Raw genomic sequence first — 17,864 nt, 5'->3', positions numbered from 1 at the left:
GAGCTGCCATGAACTCCACAAGTTTGTGCAAAACCTTATGATCCATTTTAGCTCAAATCCTTCAGAGGGTCACCTGAACACGTGCTTCAATAGAAGAGATTAGGCATGAGGAAAATCTGAGCTTTTGTACAAAGCCGTTAACATGCTCAATATCACTTTTAATAGGGACCTAGAAATAGTGCAGAATCTTGAATATTAAATATACAAGATATTACACATTTACGTTTTGTTTTAAATATTTCTAAATGATAAAAACTCCTGTTTATTTCCAATAAAATTATATTTTTTTTAAATCCCAGATTTTCAGCATGGTCTCAGACTTTTGGAGCCCACATAGTTCTACGAAATAAAAATGCAACAAATGAAACAGATGTTGTTTGTAAATCAGCAATGTATTCTGAACAACCAGAAACTTCAGCAGGATAAAAAGATGTAGCCACTTTTTGAGAGGAGGAGATGGGGACAGAAACTATAGAGATGTTATTGTCTTTCAGGACTTTCAGATGGAGACTAATAACATGTTTTTGGGTGCCTTTATCTGGATATAATTTGTTCTTGAGTGAAAGAAAACTACATTTTTAGCATCACTGGCTAATAATAATTTGAGACAAATTCTAAAAAAAACAAAAACAAAATATTCTTCTATTTGGCATCCAACTAAAATTTCTGAATGCATATTAATTCCATTTTATAGATCATGCGGTGATTTTATTGATCATATTTCTTCATCCCTCTCTGAAGTGGTGAGAGGTGACAATGCAATGTCTATGTGTGTGTGTGTGTGTGTGTGTGTGTGTGTCTGGAGGGTATAAGGCCCTGTTTACACTAACGATCCTCATCCACACTGGCGTTTCCGCTTTGTTTCAGAAACAATCTCCGTCCACACTACATGACCGATTACGCATGTTACATGACCATTTATGCACACTGGACATGTGCATACAAGTGTAGACAGGAAGTTGGTTGCTAGTCCAAAATGGCGGTCCATGTAGGGCTTACGTCGCTTGAAATGAGATTTGTTGCCGATTTCTCTAATCATAACTCACCTCTTGCTCATGTAGGCAGCTGCAGTATTTTAAAATACAGAATTTAACTGCACAATGGGTCCTAAGAATGACGACAAAGCCAGCAAAGCTTGCGGTTCAGTCTCCATGTTGTTGTGTATACGATCAAGGCAGCGTAATGGTCATATGGAAGGGGCTTGACGAATCAGGAAAGGATACGCAATGATACAGAAGACTCAATCAGGGGGCGAATGTGGGCGAAGCCACTCCTTCGTTTTCAGAAGTCTTCATTTTGGTCTGTTTACACTGAAATGCGAGCCCGGAGTTTTCAAACTAAAACAGGGTCTTCGGTGTTTACCAAGTCGCAGTTTTCGAGGGTCGAAAATGCCGGAGTAGTGTAGACGACAGGCGCAACCGTAGCAAAAGTTATGCGTTTTAAAATGAAAACACACTAGTATAAACAGGACCCAAGTCCTCCTTCTGTCAGCCCCCAGGGTGTGGGACTGTACTATCTGCTATAAATAGTCCTGTCCCTGATCTTTGTAGCCTCCTCATTTAACATTCATATAATTGCCATCCAGTGCCTGACATTCTGAAAGCCTTTAACCCTGGCATATAAACCAGCACAATAAAAGTTAAATGAGGCTGTCAAGAGACCACGCATGTGGTTTTGAAGTCATGTCCACTGTGTTGACTGGCGGTCAGGAAATAAGCCCCGATGTCAACAGTTCGTCATGCACAGGAAGGGCCGGTATGCGCGGTGTGTCTCACGCTCCTGCTCCACATCACACTCTGGCATCATGCCACAGCATCTGCCACATGTGCCAATGCGCCTGAAGAATAATTACATGTCACATGTGGAGCAATGACTGTAATTCATGTGCTTGAGGACGTTATCAGGAACACATGCCCCTGCCTCTGACTGCGTATGTTTGCAGAGAGAGGGCGAGAGAGCAAGAGACAGCAGGAATTACAGATTGTCAGAAGTAAAGTGCAACAGGACTGTCTAAATTATGACAGGTATTAATGAATGGTAATGAGCGAGGCAGCGAAGAATGGGAGGGGATAGATCCAGGAAATGGCGATGGAGATTAAGAGTTGCTTTGCTTTGTAAAGGAGACAACGGTAAGTTACAGACAAAGGCTGAAGGTAGGAAAGAGAATGTGACAGGAAGAGAATCTTGAACTTTCTGAACTAGGAGTGTTGGAGTTTCACACCACATCACTAGCAACATATCATGACTATAGTCAAATCTATCTAATATTTCTCTTTAGGAGATATATAGATAAAAGCAGATACAGTTGTGCTCATAAATTTACATACCCTTTGCAGAATTAGCAAAATATGAATAACTTTTTTAAAAAAATCAGAGGGATTGTTAAAATTGTATTTTGTTTTTGTTGGTTAGTACTGCCCTGAATGAATTATTTCACATAACAGATGTTTACATATAGTCCACAGGACACAATTATAACTGAATTTACACAAATGAACCAGTTCAGAAGTTTACATACCCTTGATTCTTAATAATGTGTGTCATTACCTGGATGATCCATGACTGTTTGTCCTGAGCAGTTAAACTACGCACTGTTCTTCAGAAAAATCCTCCAGGTCCTACACGTGCTTTGGTTTTCCAGCATCTTCTGCATAACTGACCCCTTCCCAACAGCAGCTATATGATTTTAAGATCCATCTTTTCACAGTGAGGACAACTGAGGGACTCGTACACAACTTTTACTCAAGAAGCCAACACGATACATTAAGAGCCGGGGGTGTAAACTTTTGAACAGGATGATTGGTGTTAAAATATTATTTTGTCTTCTGGGAAACATGTAAATATCTTATTTAGCTTCTGAAGCGCAGTACTAAATGAAAAAAAAAATAAGATCTCTAATTAAACAAAATAATAACAATTTACACCAATCATCTTGTTCAATAGTTTACACCCCCCTGGCTCTTAATGCATCATGTTGCCTTTTTGAACATCAGTGAATGTTTGCACCTTTTGTAATAGGAGTGTATTTTTCTGAAGATGTTTAACTGCTCAGGACAAATAAGAGACTCATGAACAACTATCACAAAACATAAAAACAGTCGTTGATCATCGAAGTAAAGAAACAGTATTAAGAATCAAGCGTTTGTAAACTTTTGAACTGGTTCATTTGTGTAAATTCAGTTATTATTGTGTCTTGTGGACTATATGTACACATCCGTTATATGAAATAGCTTATTCAGGGCAGAACTAAATAAAAAAACTAAATACAATTTTAACAATTCTTCTTTTTTAAATTATTAACATTTTTGCAGATTCTGCAAGGCATATGTAAATTTATGAGCACAACTGTATATGATTATTAAAACAGATTTTTTTCTAATCTCAACCTTGAAATAGTCTTGTTTAATTGCTAGATAATTTAGCTTCTTTCTTTGATATAATTAATTAAACTGGACATTGTTAAGATTGAAAGAAGTACAAATGTTTCACAATAATTTAAGAATGAGAAAAAATGCTTATATTATAGAGATTTTCACATGCAAAGATATTTGTAGTTGACGTTTGTGGATTTTTAGTAAACTAATTTAGCAGGAATATGTTGTAAAGGCTCTTATATATACAGCACATTTTGTGAACGCAAAGCATACTTAAGCGGTATTTTAAGAAATCCATTCTTTACATGAACATTTTGTCTTCCCAATCCAATATGCTTATATGAGATGTTGCAGAGGATTACTGTGGATGTTGGTCAGCACTCTTATCTGAAATTCATTCACTGAGTTCAAATTATTACATCATGGCTTGACATGAGACATCCTGAAACATCCAATGCAACCTGGTGTGTAGATCTCAAATATGGATAGTGATGAAAGTGAATAGTCACAAAATATTATGAAAATGATGGAAAGCAGGACGACAGATTTAACAGGTGGTTTAGAGATATTTCTTCATTATTAAAAGGTAACCAGGATACACCCACATACAGTATCTTCCATAATTTCCAAATTAAAAAGATAATATATTTTAAATTGGAGGTGGGGGGGGGAGGGGTTGTCAATAATAATGTTTAATATTACATAAAATCATTCTGTTGTCTGTTAAAGTGTTGAATGTGTAGTATATGTGAATATTATCCCATCTCTCTTGAATTTTCCACAGTGTCACTGATCTGTCAAACAATTAGAGCTACTAATTCATATTAATATTATTATTATAAATATTAATTATATTAATATTTCACTATGTTATATATCAAGTCTTTATGCCATCATATGTCATTGTAACATCGAAACTTCAAAGCCCTACAAAGGCCACATACTTCTACAGTAGGTTCCCTTGGGAACGTCTACTAAAAGCATCTAAAAATGGATCCCAACACATGGGAAACAAGTTTAGGGGTCACAGAGGTGGCAGGTCAGGGCCAGTCATCACATGCCCTTGGTCCTCATCGATGGCTTCATCAGATGTTAAGTGTTACATTAGCGGTTTTACTGTCAACACTGGTATGAGAAGTATATTCTACACTGGAACCTCTTAATAAGCCCCTCAGTAAGCCTGAAAACCAGCGTGTAATAAGAGATGGAAGTGTTAAAGAGCGGACATGGAGTACTTAAACTGGGACAAGTGCACCCGGATAGAAACCGGGAAAGCAGACACTGCGGCAGTGCTAAGGCGAGATACTGTGGCGAGATACTGTAGCTTAATGATTTTTATTTAGCCCGGGTGCTGATGGGAGGGTGATGATTTATTAATAGAGAGGGATTGAGCCTAGCTGTTAGATTACCATGTTTATGCCTAGTGGGATTTTCCTGCCTATTTCAGGTGTCGTTGAGAGATGGCATGCAAACAGGGGTCGTCTTTCTAGCCTGCACCCCAGCTCAGATTCCTTCCCCTGTGTACTAACCTTTGTCCTTTGCCCTGCACATCACAGTGTATTCCCATATCAGCACACAGGTCATGACCTGGAATGGAAAACTTGAAGCGGAAAAGTGCTGGCACCTGATTTTGTGCCAATCTGTCCACTCCGCTGTGCTTGCTCTGCCTCTCTTGGCTGCTTTTCTCACCCTGTGGGTCTCTCAGCACTATTATATGAAGGTGAGTCCTCTCTATTACAGGAATCAGACACTGCACTGGAGGGGTCTGTAATTAAACACATCCAGTGTTGGTCATTACCAAATACCATCCCTAATTGCCCCTTATCTGAGGTAATTACTGCCTAACAAGAGAAAATGACTCCATATCATGTGGCGAGAGGTTTGTGTGTGTGTGTGTGTGCATGTGTGTGTCTGTATGTGTGTGTGTGTGTGTGTGTGTGTGTGAGAGAGAGAGAGAAAGAGAGAGAGAGAGAGAGCGAGAGAGAGAGAGAGAGTGTGTAATTGTGTTAAATTCACGGAAAGAGGGTACTGAGGGCTAGGGGATGTGAGAGCTGCTTGTAATGCAGTGGTAATGGCCTGATTCTGTATTTGAGCAGGTGCATTAATGTTGAAAACACACACACACACACACACACACACACACACACACACACACACACGTCTCTAATAAAAGAGGAGATCTGAAACATAAAAGGGTGAGTAGCTCAACCATACACTTTGTTGAGTCTAGTGCTGAAAGAGACAGCACAATAAAAAAAATATGTTTTGGTTGTTTTGGGGTTGTTTTGGTGAACACTAAAAGCACACACACAGAAGAGAAAAGAGCTGAACATCGGCTTTGTGGATACACACACGGATCATGAGGTCTGAGCCAATAGATTATACACAGATGAGTGAGCTCTACCTCTATCTCAGCGCTTTTGGTCCTGCTGCTGCTCGAAGCACATCACTTGCTCTCTCTCTCTCTCTATCTCTGTATGTGTGTGTGTGTGTGTGTGCGCGCATGTTATACAGTGCCAGAGGATCGATGACTTATTCTGTCTGACACAACTATGTCGATTCAGCATATACCAGAACAAAGACACACACACTGCACGAACCATGGTAAACTCTTTCAAACCATCTCAAGGTCGTTTCGCTCGTTGCTGCAGCCCATGGGACCTAAAAGCCCATGTCCTACTTTAATGTCATGTTCTGACACTAAAGGTGATGTTATTAAGTAGCACAAAGAGTCAACACAAGCCATGTCCTCCTCAGTGCAGAATTATAGTTTCCTGTCTTTCCTGTTTTGAAAAAGCATGCTCATACGAATGTGTCTTAATGAACTATTGGCTATTTGTACAGTCAGTGTTAAAGGAACACGCTGCAAATCTACCTAATCTCTATCAATGGTCTCTGTACTGTAATTGCGATTAACATGGACAAATATTTTAAAATGATGTGCTGTACAGAGAAAAGAACCAAAAACCAGTCAAATAAATGATAATGCAATGATAACTAAACTATACTACTTGTAAATGAAGCTTTAAATCTATACAATTTTGTCTTTTCAGATATGGAGATTGGATAAATCTATGTAAAAACAGCTTTAGTAAGGCCCATGTCTGTCTAATCCTTAAACATTTATTGTTATAGTCTAACGATCATGGGGTGCACGGTGGCTTAGTGGTTAGCACATTTGCATCATACCGCCGAGGTTGTGGGTTCGATTCCCGCGGTTCTGTGTGTGTGGAGTTTGCATGTTCTCCCCGTGATGTGGGGGTTTCCTCCGGTTTCCTCCCCTACCATGCATGGTAGGCTGATTGGCATGTAGTGTATGAAACTGTAGTCTGTAGTGTATGAAACTGTATGTGATTGTGCCCTGCAATGGATTGGCACCCTGTCCAGGGTGTACCCTGCCTTGTGCCTGATGCTCCATGGGATAATCTCCAGGTTATCCCATGGGATAATCTCCAGGGTATAGGTTAAGTGGTATAGAAGATGGATGTAATGATTGTGGTTTTGAATTTGTGATAAATATAGTGTCACATATTTAAAACAGCTGCGCTTAGACCTGCATTATAAGTGATTTGAAATACTGTAGATTTTCGGATACTTTTTCAGTACAGAGAAATATACCAGAATTCTTATTCCAGGCAATAACACATTAAGTATGCTACATATACAGTGGGTAAAGGTTGAAAAATGTTAGAGTATTCCTTTAAACATAGTGATTACTATTGGTGGAATTAGTACAGCATTTTGCAGAATATAACCTCCTTATGTCCTGTGTCCCTGGAGAAATCCCTTTACTCTTGTGTGAACTGAAAAAAGAACAAAATTATATTAAAGTGTTTGCCTGTTATTAAGCACCCTCTTCCCATTATGTGTGTGAAATTGGATGGAAAGTGACAGCATGAGTGCATCTGACAAGCGCTAAAGTGAAGCACTCAGAAAGCCACAGTGCCCTGCCTCACACACTCGCTCGGATAATGGCATTTCATTAGCATAGCGCTGGTCTGATTCCTACACACCAGTGCTGAGGAAGACATCTGTTGTGTGCTTATATTATGAGAAATATCTTGTGAATACACTATGGAGTATGGATTCTATGCAGCCTATGGTACTTCCTGCATGCACACAACTTTCTTCTTGCCTGCTGGGCTGAATGACTTCTACTGTTTGAATATTATTCAATTTTTAAAAATACTATTTGCATATTGAAAGGCAAAAAAAGAAGGTTTAAGGTGTCTCATCCTACACATTTCCAAAATTTGTCAGCTAAATAATTTGTCACTTTATGCAGGAAAATGAATTTAAATAAAGGCATGTTATTTGTGGCATTCTGAATTCGTTTTCTAGTTTTGTAGGCAAGCCCATTTTATTTAAGACACAAAGACAAGACCCAGATTTTTACCACTTAATACTGAGACAAGAGCAAGACAAAGACAACAAAGCCAAGCTTCTAAAACAACCTCATATTCTCTTTTTTTTAGTGCAACTGAAATGTTTTAAATTTTTTCATAGTTATTATTATTTTTTTTTTTACATTTACTTAATTCATTACATTATTGCAGTCTGTTCAATGCAGCAATGTCAGCCGTTTATAGATGAGGGTGCTGGCATTGCTGCACTGAACAGACTGCAATAAGTAATACAGTACATTATGCAGTTTATAGGGGTATTATCATTTTTGTGTTGACAATTTTTCAAAACTTATATGTTAAGATAATATGTTCTAAATAAATGCAAATAATGGTATGAATAGGAGGTGCACTATTCATTTTTGTGCAAACTAAAATAATAACTGCATGAGTGGAAGCATGCAGCTTCCACTATTTTCCAGTTTAGGCCACACCCACATTGGTTTAAATGCAAATACAGATACAGATATTTGGAGCACTAAACAGATACAGATTGTGACACTTCCTTATACCCATAGTACACCCTATATTTAATGTTGTAATTAGACCCCAAAATGAACACTATATGTAAATAGCAAACTATTTCCAAGGAGACTTCACTCTTCTGAGTCTAAATCTTAGAGTGTTTCAAATATGTAGTGTTTCCCCCCACTATGAGGTTCATTTAGGCAGATGAGAACAAAGCAATCACACTCTGGTGTGGACCAAAATGACTGGTACGAGAACATCTGAGCAAGGTGGTGTCAGTTTGATTCCAAGTGAACCAAACATGGGCAGTATTTGGGGTATTTTATGTAGATATGAGCTGCTAAACTGAAACGTGAGACACAAACTGAGCCAAAAGAGAGTTCTGGATGTCATACACAAAATGGTTAATTAATTAAGGAATCATTTGATGAATATAAGTTCCAGCTCTGTATCCTCCTTGCTCAGCTGATTTTTGTGACTTCTTTTTCCATTACTGCATAGGGTTTCTGGCCAATGAATGAAAAAGTCTTATGAGTATGTTTTCAGACTTACACATCCATCATTCAAGGCTTTTTTCCACCCCTTTTTGCTTTGTTTACTTATATGCAGTGTAAAACCATCCATTTTCCATACCACTCATCCTATACAGGGTCATGGGGGAACCTGGAGCCTAAGGCGGGGGGACACCCTGGATGGGGTGCCAACCCATCGCAGGGCAAAATCACACACACATAACAGACAATTTGGAAATATCAATTAGCCTACAGTGCATGTCTTTGGACTGGGGGAGGAAACCGGAGTACCCGGTGGAAACTCATTGGAAGCACTGAAAAAACATGCACAGAAGGCGGAGGCGGGAATCAAACCCCCAACAAATCAATAGGTATGAAATCATCCTTAAATATTGTTATACCCTATGTAGTGAGCATACAGCATATAGTGAACTAAAACAATGATTCCTTTGTGAATACAAATAAATATTAGATACTGTAGGTAAATGATTAAAATATATCTAAAATGAATGTGCTCTGCTCATTACTTATTTTGTATCCACAGTCACAGTATTATTTTAAATCCAAAGTGTTAGAACATATTTTTCATTAAAAACAGGTATGAAGACAGAAACACTTTAGCAGCTATGTGGATGTCAGGGTGCTTGTTATTTCTTGCCAGCTCTCTCCAAGTGCATGAGTGAAGTCTCATGTCTCCACCTCCCTGTGGCCCTATTAAGCAGCACAGCCTGTCCAAACGTCTCTGCTCCAACCACCATGGATCTCCCTGCTGTCCCTTCACAACCTGAACAAGGTCTGGACAGGGCTAAAAACCTGCCATCCCCCAACTGTCTCAAATGAAACAAGAACACCGCTATGCTCCAGTATGGTCCCTCTGCAAGGTGTCCTTTTCTGCCAGAACCAAATCAATATCGACTTTCCGCCTCCGCCTAGTCAAAGTGACCATCAGCTCCTGGTCATACAGTAACATCTGCCTGAGAGCTTTAAGTCGCCATTCATCAAGATCTTTCATAATATTTACAGCATGCAGCAGTGTATGAGCTCTGCACACATGTCCCATATGGAGGAGGGGAAAGGGGGGGGGGGGGGACGTTGGTTTAACAGATGGGAGAAGTTGACATGTATAAGTGTCTCCCATAATTTCTTGCTCTTAAACGAGTCCAAGAAGTCTGTTGCTACTCTGTTCCTCAACATAAATGTAAAGTGACGTGGTAGTATTTTGGTGTCACAGAATCCGTGGGAAAATGTGTAGAATTTAGTGGATGATTTAGCACTTCAGCTTTATAAAACTATACATGGCACAATGCCAAAAATATTCTGAATAGGAAAAATCCTATCAAGCTGATATGTGCAGCACATGACTATCAAGGCACCCCAAGGTAACAATAAAGAACAAAATATTTCCTGAACCTTAACAGTTCCTTCCAAACACTACATAATATCCATCCAGAAAGATCCCCTGGGATTGTTTGTATGAAAGTTTCCGAAGCAATCTCCTGCTGATGTGGGATCAGCTCTTTCTTTCATACATTAATGAATTCCAGTGCTGTACAGGAAGCTAATCAGAGATCGACAGCAACTGTCTTGAATGATATACTGTATAGGTTACTGATTTGCACTGACTGGAGGTTCATTGAGAGAGTCTGAATTATTGACAACACTTCTTGGAAGATGTCTACAAGGGAAGAAAAGACAAGACAAATCATGCTGAATAGCTGGAAAACATAAGCTGTTTTCATAAGATGAAGCACTTTCATCTGCTAGGACTTGCAAATATCCAATATGACAAAGTTGCAAGCTCAAGTCTCTTCTCCAGCAAATGATTTGAATTCAGAAAATGTAAAAATAAAAAAAAATAAAATAAGTAGGTGTCACGATTATATAGAGGTAGCAGATGCAAGTGCAGATTTTATTGTAAAAAGTTCAACAAAGAGACCCAAAACAGTGAAACAGGAACCATAAATATAAACACTGGATATAAGGCAAAAACAGGCAGAATATGAGTAATAGTGCGTTCGAGTCATGTCGGAAAGATCTTTTTTACGAGCTGAAAGCACATGAACGCTGCCACAAAGTGGTATTTACAAGTGGGAAACTCGTAAATTGGGGGTGTGTCAGTTAGGAAACATGGTGGAATCAATGGATGCAACGTCTGCAGGCTTTTTTTATTTACAACAAAACAAGCTAATTGCCTGCACAAAATGATAGCATTGTAAAATTATGATATGATATGTAACTATAACATTTACACTGGCTTCGTAAATTGATCAAAAACATAAAAAAGCAGAACACACCTGATGCACATTCTTTGTTCTTCATTTTCTATAAATAGAGTTAAAAAAAAAAAACCTTGCTGTATTTTTTTTGTAGAGAAGTTACACTGCCATCTTGCGCCAACTAAAGTAACTTGAAAGCACCCGATCTCGTAATTACGACTTCCTAACTAGTAAATGCGAACTTCCCTGGAGGACTTGGAACACGCAACAACACATACACATGACACTGATAAAAGGTTGACAATGAAACATACTGATACCAGAACTTAAGTAGGGGTGTTTATTAAGGGGTAACACAGAACAGGTGTGAGTGATCAGTGGGACATATGACATGTTCCTGTGACATGCTGGAATTGATGGGTAATGCAGTTCAGTGCCGATTTCAGCATAAGCATGACAGAAGAAATAATCAACGCCTGCTGGACAAGCAAGTTTAGCAATCAGAAAAAGAGAAAATAACCCCTCACATATCAAGAGAAGACTCAAATATCTTTCACTCATAGCCTAAATATTGGCCAACGACCTTTGTCATGGGTGCAAACACAATATGTTAAACTAATAATAATCAAAAACGTGCTTGTTCCCCTTAGTCTGTACTGATGCACAACTAGCTAACTAGCTTGCTTATGTTATTACATTATGTTAGGTACCTTAGGTACACCGCCATAGTAGTGTCACTGTGCGAAGAACTACACTACCCATCAGCCCCAGCATGTCACATGTCTCTAATCACTCACACGTTTCCTGTTTCATCTTGGTTAGCTCCACGATTCAAGTCCCAGTTTTTCAGTGTATCAGTGACTATGTTTACATGTACATCAATGTTCCGATACTAATCAGATTTTGGCAATATTTTGATTAGTATTAGAGTCATGTAAACGCCGCAATCCGATTGCCTGGTTCAGATTAAGACAATATTTTTAATTCCCCAAATTCCCACCCCTGGAATATGCCTGTTTTAGTTGGAAATTTGTTGCATGTAAACACTGTATTCAGAAAATCTACTGAAAGGAGATATATGCGCATGCTCAGTCTGCACTTGCATCTACCTCCTCTGACAATCCCTGACAACCATAGGACAGGGTAGCACTTTGAAGCTTCCTTGCATTGTGGGCTAGCTGTAAAAGTATGATTTGTCCACCCCGGGGGCACCTTAAAAAAAAGGGGGGCCCTAAAGAGAACTGTGGACTGGGACATAGATCCTTTAATCAGCATATAATCTATTCTAATTTGGCTGCACTGATAACCCCCATCTGTGGAAAAAAAACCCCAATACACGCCAAACAAGTAGCATTTCACACAGCTTGCTCCTATTTATCTTCCTGAAAAGGCTTTCGTATAATTGGAGGCCCCTCACTTTATTAAGCAGGAGAACAGTCGTGCAGTCTATAGGATCTATAGGATAGGCCCCACAGTCGGATGCTGAGCCAATTAAGTGTGTGACATGGATGCGATGCAAGCGGTTAAAAGACGGATAACTCGATTACGCTGGAGTTAACGCTTGATTCGCTCTAGAAGTTCCTCATCGATAGTATTGACCGCAGACTTGCATTGGAACAAAAGGGAAGTTATTTCCGACACCACAGTGAAGCTTCTCATCTTACTCCTCAGAGAGTCCCATAGAGGGGAGGATATGAATTGATAGACTGTAGTACCCATGTGCCCTCTCTCTCTCTATCTCTCGCTTTCTTTCTGCTTCCCTCATAAATGCCATCCCACTCTTTCTACACATTAATCTCCATGAGGGCAAACTGATTTTTCTGGGGCTGCTGGCTCATGCCCCACTGGACTACAGGATGGCAGGTTTTTAGGACTTGTATGTGAGTGTGTGTGTGTGAGAGAGAGAGAGAGAGAGACAGTCCATTTTTCATGCAGACGAGACTACAGCAGCAGGGGTACGAGTGGGAAAATATGAGGGGTATTATGAAGGCGGTCATTCCTGCAGTCAAAGGCAGACACAGAGGAAGCATGGATACCGACCAGCACAAAGAAGAGAATTGCAACACTGTGTGACAAGACAGCAACCACATGAGGAAAAAAGACTCAATCAAACAAATTGAATGCATGTGTGTGTGTGTTTATTTGTGCATCATAGCACTGCGCACTGCTGCGATATAAATAACAACCAGCAGAACCATTTGTGCTCCAACATTTGATATCTTATAAACAGGAACAAACGAGAGAGCATTTGACGCTCAGGAAAAACAATCTGACATCACTGTACAAACACTCCATTGAATACCGGCCTGCATCATGCCAGGAACTGTGTGAAACTGCTGGAGTGTGAAAGAGGGGGTTCGAGGGCAGTCTCGCATTGCACATGGGTGCTGAAGTTGAATCGAAGCATAATTGGGATTCGTTCCTTTGACACTGACCTATAGCTGCTTGGATAACATCTGATGACCTCTATGGCATACACCCAAAATTAAATACATAGATCTCATTGGTTGAAGGCTTAAAACAGAAGATTGTGACCTTTGGCTGAGAAACAGTTTCAAATGTCACAGCGATTTTCCTTGATGCTAAGTTTAAGGCGGCTTGTGCTGGATTACAAGACTTTATTTTGAGCACAAGATGAAACAACAACGGCAAGTCCAGTTTGTAATTAAAGAAGACTAAAAGTGTTGCGTCAGAAATAAAATATCTGTATTTCTACAAGCTGAGCATGGATAACCACAGTTCTGTCCTTAATTCGGTGCAAAAAAAATACTAACACATGCATTCAGGCATTCAGGCAGACCTATTCATGAATTAATTAAAATGGGAGACGAATGAATATAGCTTACATGTCAATATATATCGCCTCAAAACCTCCATTACTTTTTAGGAGGCAAAATGAATGACTAAATCCTTTAGCAACAGCGTGTCCATAGCAACAGCAGCACCATCTCGTCTCCTAATAAATGAGGGGTCAGAACAGTGTTTTATTTATCTGTCACTATTAATGCTGGAGGAACTGTGTGACTGTCAGTGTGATGCTCCTGATGATGCAGAATAGCTGCACTCTAAAAAGCATGAAGAAAAAAAGTTTGGCAAGATGTCAGTTTCTCAAGGTCTGTGTTCACGTCGGACCCTGTCACAGCTTCCCCCATATCATTCGCTCTCTCTCCTTTTCACCATCTCAATACCTTTTTGAAAATAAGAAGGTTTAAGCACCCAAGAGGGCTAATCTTGTGAAAGGGGACAAGGCTATAAGATTCTATAGCATAGCTGCCTCTCTCTCTCTCTCTTTCTCTCTCTCCCTCTCTCTCTCTCTCTCTCTCTTTCTTTCTCTCTCTCTCTCTCTATCAAGTCAGTGGTTTAAAAAATGACTCCAAAGCTGAAAGGCTGAAACCATTACTCACATACAGTTGTACAGGCAATACCGAAACCCTCCCCCACGTCACCCGCTCAGACCTAGAAAATGTGCTTTTAATTTAATAAGTGTTTTCTTAAAATGATTTTTGTTGCATAACTTCAACATCATAGCCACATCTGGCAAGCTGCAGATTATTCTCTTGGTATCCTATTATTCTCTTGGTATTGGAGTAAATGTTGCCATACGTGATTTTCCCTGTAGCTGAAATAGGCAGTTTTGGGACGAACAAAATACCAAGTGGTTAGTACTGAGTTATTAATAGGTCATTCCTGGTATTTGGTGCCCTCTGGAGATCTGAAATGATCTGAAAATTACACATATGTCTTTTGTGGTTTAATAACAAAAGGGACATATTAAAGGTTTCCAAAAGCATGTAGGTCAAGATATAACTTGTAGGATACACACACACACACAAGGTTTTAAAATGATATTTACGAGACTCAACCAAAATTGGGGGGCACAGTGGCTTAGTGTTTGCCTCGCACCTCCAGGGGTGGGGGTTCGAATCTCACCACCATCCTGTGTGCGCAGAGTTTGTATGTTCTCCCCATGCTTCAGGACTCTCCTCAGGGTACTCTAGACATGCGTTGTAGGCCGATAGGCATTTCCAAACTGTCCGTGAAAGTGTGTGATTGTGCCCTTTGATGGCTTGGCACCCCGTAAACGATGTCCCCCGCCTTGTGCCCTGAGTTCCCTGGGATAGGCTCCAGGCTCCCCTGTGACCCAGTGTAGGATAAGCAGTATGGATGGATGATTGGGCCATAAAAAGATGGACACTCTAATATCAAGCTAACCATTACACCGTGTATTCAATGTGCTGATTTTGTAATTATGAATTCTTATAGCTTATTCAGGGCAATCGGAGCAGAGTGGATGTGTTATGATTGAACACATCAGCCTACTAAAATAATATGAAAAAAATGGTCAATGATAAGTGAAGCTATATACTCACCGTCCAGAGCTGTTATCCTGATGAAAACAACGAGTTAAACAGAGTGGACTCTCAGTATCTTGGTGGACAGGAAGAAAACACTCTGAAGCAGGTTATTTCCCAATAACAGCATCCTGAAATGTTTTATTCCTCTTATACCACAGCAATTACAATTCTTAACTGGTTAATTTAAAAGATATGATACTTTTATGCTGTTTTCGCTAGACAAGTTAGTACCTGTTATTACTTACTTTAAAACAGATATAAATATAGCGGTTCCTATACCAGTCTCTCTTTTTTTCTGCCTCTTGACGTTGAGTTTGTCATGTTAAGGAGAAAGATTTCCATGGAAGAAACTACAAAGAGCTGGATGATACTGGAGATTCCTTTCCTACATGTTAACTAAACGGCTCCTTACAGGAAACTTCACCATGTCGATGATCATAGCTTTTCTTTGTTAAATAAATAACATCAGTTTATTATTAAATGAGTGTATTATTAGCATTATCACTGTTCAAACATGAAAAAAAAAAGGTTAGAAATGACTTCATCTAAAATATGAAACAATTTTGGAAGGCTTATACATCTATTCTTTATAGAAATATGATGAAAATCTCTTAGGGTGTAGAAAAACCATTAGTGTGAAAAATCTAAATAGTGGAAAATGTATAAAATTCACAGTTTTAAACTGCAAAAAGTGTTAACAGTTTTAGCCAGATTGTTAGAACTGATATTGTTGAACATTTTACATAATAAACACAATTATATTCACTAAAGAGCATTACATTTTGTCCACTGGACCAGTAGAATGAGTTTCAGTTTTGGATATTTGTCAGTACACATGCCCATACATAGACATAATAGGCCATTAAGGATCATTTTTATAATTAATATTACCGCTGTGGATTTACAAATTCAAATTGTGTTAAAACTATTAATTGACATACTGGTATTTAGAAATATTTTGAATATTAGTAACCACAATAACGCCTGAAGTTTTTTTAAGATGGCACTTTCCAAGATAAAAGAAAACAAACAAAAAACACTAAAGCTTTTTTTCCTGCAGAGGAAGTATACAGGAAGGCACGCTTATTCTTACATATTTTGGAGCAGGATTTGGCAGGAAGCTCACATGCATGGATTTAAAGGCTTGTCGTCATGGTGATTTGTCTCAACGCCCATGTGATCTGGCCCCCCACATCTGTTTTTCTTTCTCTTCTCTCTCTTTAATCTGTCTAATTATTCGTCATTAATTATTTATCTCTCGCCACTGCCATGTGGACCATTCATCAGTGATAACAGAAATATTTCTATATTAAGTTTTTTTTTCCTTGAGTGATGAGTGAAAGTGATAAGCATCAGTGCTGAGTTTTCAAGGTTTCATTTTATTAATCTACTACATGTATCATATTTCCTCTTATCTTAAAAACATGAAGTAATCGGATTAGTGACTCCCAGTCCTGATAGTCATCAAATACCATCACTGTTTACAAAATGTTCTTCAGGTGCACGACTTTGGGCCAACATTCCCCTCTGCTGGACATCTTCAGTGCTGCACAAAAGATCAGCCATTTTGTATTGGTTTTTACTGTACAATAATTTAAGCACAGACATTAAATCCTACACTGATGAATTTCATATAGCTCATTCCCACACACGGGACTGCTTCTTATAGCAGCAGTGAAGACGCCAGCTGTAATGCGAGGCATGTGTGTGTCCGACCATATGAAGGCCTTGCAACGCTAAGCATGACTGTGGTGGGGTGTGGAAATGATCTGTGTGTGTAATGATATGCATAGCTCTGTGTCAGCTGAAGTTCGATACAAAAAGACACTTCCCTTGAGCAGTAATATGCCGAATTGTCTGCAGTTCTTGCTCCAGGACAAAAGGGAGGGAAAAGGAAGAAAGACAGAGAACAAGTGAGAACAAGAAATAGAGAAAGCACTGAAGAAGTTTCACCATAGGCTACCGGTCTCTCTGACGCCACCACTCAGCACAACAACTGCCATTAGAGAATTCCTTTAAACGCTGACCTGAACTTAGATTCCTCAGCCGTTTTCTTCTCTCACGTAATTCTCACTATTACCTCTACAGGCTAGCAAGCCAGAATGCAATATTCTCCAGTAAGGCATTACACATTAAATCACTAAATTCCAGGTATGAGTCACATATTCTGTAGGACATCAAAACTATGCTTAACTATGATTTCATCCCATTTTATGCCTCATATTTGTTTCTGATTATAAAATTCTGATCTAATGTTAATGAATATGGACGGAATAAGATCCATGCTCCTACTGCAAGACATTTTATAAATACAGACACTGTTTATGTTACAAGTGGTAAAAGTATAGGCGTCCAGAGAAATGTTGCATTGTACTCAGGATCAAAATTTTACTGAAGTCTACATTGAAGTCTACATTAAAGTTAAATTTAATGCATTACGATACTGATTGTGTACTACACCTGCAATGTTTTATTTCCAGGGGGGGTGGTGGCTTAGTGGTTAACCCTCCAGAGTTGGGGGTTTGATTCCCGCCTC

The sequence above is a fragment of the Ictalurus furcatus genome, chromosome 19 (assembly GCF_023375685.1).
Source record: "Ictalurus furcatus strain D&B chromosome 19, Billie_1.0, whole genome shotgun sequence".
Classification (NCBI taxonomy): Eukaryota; Metazoa; Chordata; class Actinopteri; order Siluriformes; family Ictaluridae; genus Ictalurus; species Ictalurus furcatus.
This window is presented reverse-complemented; position numbering follows the sequence as displayed.